The 5,000-nt window shown below is 37.3% G+C and overlaps 1 long non-coding RNA gene across 1 annotated transcript in view; it reads left to right on the plus strand.

The window, feature by feature from the left end:
* Positions 1-5,000, plus strand: part of LOC124956550 — an 8,989-nt gene that overhangs the window by 1,777 nt on the left and 2,212 nt on the right. The window contains exon 2 of the long non-coding RNA XR_007103290.1: positions 3,701-5,000. This exon is cut by the window's right edge and continues 2,212 nt beyond it. This is a non-coding gene — a long non-coding RNA (uncharacterized LOC124956550). The remainder of the gene's footprint in view (positions 1-3,700) is intronic.

The raw sequence follows: 5,000 nt of genomic DNA on the forward strand, positions 1-5,000 counted from the left end.
AGAAAGAGAAAGAGAGAGAGAGAGAGAGAGAGAGAGAGATCGACGTCCTCCTCGAAAGAAAAGCGTACCTAATCCGTTTTTCCGCCGGGGAAAGCCTCGAACGTTGAGCGCATCGCAATTGCAGTTACTTCGATCGAAACGCACCGCCTACCGATTAGCACACGAGCCATTGATCCGCAAGAAGAGCACCTTTCGAATCGTCCGGTTGCTTCGCAATATCATTCGGAAATTTTATCCGACATTTAAACGCAAGGCCAAGAAAGTTTTTCGGCGGGCGTGACACGGTTCAAAAGGTTACTACCGATTTTCAACGCATACATATATATATATATATATATATATATATATATATATATACATATATACTTTTATGGGGGAAAAAGAAAACAAAAAAAGAAAACAAAAAAGAAAAAGTAAATGACGCATCTCAAAATCGAATAATAATATTAATCGAGAATAGAAAGCATACGTACGGTACATAGTACATTGAAGTCGCACGTGTTGACTTCCATTCCGATGTCTAATTGTTAGAGCAGAGAACCCTCCTCCCATCCTCCCACCGTCCCTCCTCCCGTTAACTAATCCACGTCGTGGTCTTTTGTTTTGTTTGGTTTACTTTTCTTTTTTTTTCTTTTTTTTTTTCCTTTTTTTTTCATCATCCTCTATCGATTATTAAGACAGGATGTCTAGTGTACGTGCGCGCGCGTGTGTGTATGTGCGTGCGTGCGCGCGCGCGCGCGCGAATTAACGCATAGAAAATAAAAATTCAAAAAAAGAAAAAAAAACGAAGAAATAAATAAAAAGAAAAACAATTAAAAGGTACATCTCTCATTCGTCGTAATCGCGCCAAACTATTTGGACAAATTATCATCCATTCACTGTAACGATCATTTTAATGTTCACCCGACACAACGTTCTCCTGAACTAGCTTAGAAGGGACGGGAAGGAAGGGAGGGAGAGGTACAAGAAAAACGGATATTTCTCTGTTTCTTGGAATTAATCGAGCGAGCCAAGCGTTTTGCATTATTGAGTCCAACGGATCGTTGTATCCGATATAAATTAATAATAACGTAAATCAATAATAAGGTTATTTTCGAAAGAAGAAGAAGAAAAAAAAAAAAAGAAAAAAAAAGGCAATGAAAAAAGATAAAGGAAAATGATTAGATATGTGTACGTATCCTTTGATATATTTCTTGTTATTACCATTTATTATCGATGACGTGTCAGTAGACGTAAGAAATGAACGAAAAGAAAGTAAAAAAGAAACAAAAAAAAAGAAAGTAAAAAAGAAAAAGAAACAAGAAAAGAAAAAGAAAAAAGAAAAAAAAGAAGCAAATTACGAGGAGTTGGACGAACGAAAAGATTAACTCTGTGTGCGTACGGCACGTGTACCGAAACGCGTAAATATCCGAGACGAAGTCGATGATCGAGAAATTCATCGATTAAATTCGAGTCGGAGGATCATTGATCGCGATGGCCTTCTCTTGGATAGGGGTCCAGCGCGGCTTTGCTTTTGCTCTTTGTCCATTTTGTTTGTTATTTCCGCCGGCACGAGGAGCCCAACAAAATTGATCGGCCAGTCAACCTAACGATTGCGCGAATTATTTCAACTCGTGTCTCGGCTTATCTCGGACAGGTCCTCCTCTCCTTCTTGTCGGATCGTTCTGCTTCGATTCTTTTTCAAATTCAAAGGTTAAATTCGTTAAAATCGAGAGACAAACACATAATAAAGCGAGAATAAAGAAAGAAAAATACGATGTCCTTTTTTTACTTTTTCTTCTTCTTTTTTTTTCCTTTCCCCTTCTTCTCCCGTCGCCCCCCGCCCCCGCCCCCGCCCCCGCCCCCGATCCCCCATCCGCCAAAAGAAGAGAAGTATTTCTTCAAAAATATTGCATAAATTTCGATGATGAAAGAGAGAGAGAGAGAGAGAGAGAGAGAGAGAGAGAGAGAGAGAGAGAAAGAAAAAGAAAGAAAAAATAAATAAACGTGTTTGTTTGAAAATATTTGTATCGATCGATAATCAACATTTGCAATGATGCAATATTTAGTTATTATAAATAAAATTAACGATCGTGTCAAGTAAGATTATCATTAATATTGATTCGGGTCAACGATCTTACAATGAGTGATCGAATTAAAATGTCGTAGAACTATTAAGGAGAGATGTATATTAAAAAGAAACACGTTTTATCTAACGATCTTTTTGTCATTTTTCTTGATACGTCAAGAAGAAATTATATAACTCTATTTATAATACGACATCTGTCTATCTCTCTATCTCTTTCTCTGTCATTCTCTTCCCTTCTCTTTCTCTCGTCAATCGTCACGTTATGTTTCTTATTCATCGTTTTCTACGAGGCTAAAGGAATACTCGTAACATGATAATCATTCTCGAGCATCATCTTCCGTCGCGGCTCGTTCGCGATAAAGGCACACCTGAAATCGCTCAACTTTCTAATTGCGATTCGGTAAATCGTGCAGGTTCATCGTCCATCGCGATAGAAGAGTCAAGTCGATTTAAAGATTAAAACTCATGCGAGAAAGGAAATAAGTAAAAGGACGTTAAAGACATTTGGATAGAGAGAGAGAGGGGGGGGGGGAGAGAGAGAGAGAGAGAGAGAGAGAGAGATTTACGATCGATAAGATTTCATTTTCGCTAATAAATCGATTGTTATAGGGTTCATTAAACTCGTACTTTCGAACGATAAATATACTCGATTTAGAATTTATCATGAAACGATACATAAGATCGTTGAGTTAAGATATCGTTGAAAAGTTATAAAAGATAAAGGTGTAATGCTTCCTTTAAAATTAAGTAAAATTTGAAAGAGATCAAAGATCATCGAGATTAAATCGTGGATTAATCGACTTTCAATACGGTTTTATTATCGTATCGTAGTAACAAGAGTAGCAAGCACCTTTGCCACTTCGAAGACATAGCGACAAACTCGTTCCAGTTATCGTTCGTTGAACCTGCCGACGAAAGAAGTCATTAAAGCGTAACAGACGGCCTGCCAAATATCTTGCCGATTCTTGCCGATCGCGATTCCTCGAATAGTCCGTATTATTCGTCGCGAGATAAGAAAACCAAAGTCGGTTGTATTTTTGGGAAGAACGATCGATTTTATTTAAGATTCTACGTAATTCGATTTATCGATATTAGTATCCTCGAGTATACTTATCGCGAGTACATATCGATCGTTTTAAGAAAACCACGTATTTATTTAATTACATGCTTATTATTTTTTTCATTAATTAATTAATTACTTATGACTCTTTCCATGACTTAATTACTTGGTTATGACCTTTCCCATGACGTTTAATTCTCTCGCAAATAATAAGTAAAAATATATATACATATATATATATATATATATATATATATATATATATATAAATATATATATACAGGGAGTCCAAAAAGCATGGGATCAAACGTCATATTACGTATTACTGAGATTTGTTATTACGTATTACTGAGAAAAGTTTACATAAACTTATGTCCGAAAATGTTTTATTGAAAAGATAAATATATATACTAAAATATATATATATATATATATATATATATATATATATATATATATAGATATTGAAAAGATTGATATAAATAGATATATTAGATATTATTATAAAGATTGATATAATAGAATATATAAATAAATTGATATAGTTTACGTTATGCTCTTTTCTGTTTCAGGCGCACAATGGCGGTGGAGAGAAATGGCGGTAGTAATGGTGGCAGGAAAGCAAGGAGGTTATCAGCGAGGGTCGACCCGATTTCTAACGGGCGACCGCAGTCGAGAGTCGAGAGGCACTACGAGAGAGGAATAACGGGCTTCCCAAAATCACCTGGGCCCCGTTATTAGCCGTTAGAAACGAAACCTGTTGGAAACCATAGCGCGGATCCTTCGAAGTTTACCTCACGTTTCTTCGTTTTTCGCCTTCTACGTACGTATTTACGTACATACATACGTAATTATGTACGTACAACGTAAATACGTATGGGCCGATCGTAGTTGGGCGTCAAGTCGTGTCCCACTCGACCAATCGAGTTTCTCTCTCACGGCCGCCGAAAAAAAAGAAGAAAAAAAAAAAAAGAAAAAAAAAAAAACAAGAAAAGAAAAAAGAAAAAAAGAACCTTTTCTTCTTCCTCTACGTTTTTATTATTATTTTATTTTTTATTCGATCGATGCTTCAACCACTTCCGTCTCTTTTCTTCTTCTTCTTCTTTTTTTTTCTTTCTTTCTTTCTTTCTTTCTTTCTTTCTTTTTTTTTCCATCGTTTCGCCCTGTTTCTCCTCCCCCATTTCTTTCTTTATTTATTCTTGCTTTTCTTTTTTTGTCTAATTCTTTCGTTCGATCTATTGAACCAACCAATAGGAATAGAATAATGGAACAAGAAAAGGATATTCAAAAGAAGGAGGAGAAAGAGGAGGAGAAGGAGAAGGAGGAGGAGGAGAAGGAGGAGAGTCTCGCGTGGGTTGACGATGTCAACCGTTTAAGGATTCGGCCACGACGAGATCGTCGTCATTGTGCCCTGCGCGTACCGCTACATTTACCTGGTCCCACTCTGACCCAGATTCTTCGGCTCGGCTCGGCTCGCCGAGCAAGATGCAGCCAACAGCGGCAATAATGTTCCTCTCCGCTTCCGAAGGATAAACTTCAATAGAGAGATATATGAAAAAGAAATCGACCGACGACGATTCCCCTCGCGTTCGCCAGAAGGAAATATCGAAGGACGTCAATCGATGAAAAGAAGGAATAACGTATCCGTTATCGCCATTCGATTTGCCATTCCTACGCCGGAAGATCGTGAATATATCACGGATCGATGACTTCGAATTGGAACCATCGTCCGTACTATCCGTGAGAGAGCTCGTTTCGCTTCGTTTCCTTTCTCGTAAGAAAGGACTAACCTATTATACCTTTCTTGTCCTTCATTCTCTAACATTTATAACGATCACATTGAAATTAGGCTTCACGATCTTCATGTTTTAA

The sequence above is a fragment of the Vespa velutina genome, chromosome 22 (genome assembly GCF_912470025.1).
Source record: "Vespa velutina chromosome 22, iVesVel2.1, whole genome shotgun sequence".
In the NCBI taxonomy this organism is placed as follows: Eukaryota; Metazoa; Arthropoda; class Insecta; order Hymenoptera; family Vespidae; genus Vespa; species Vespa velutina.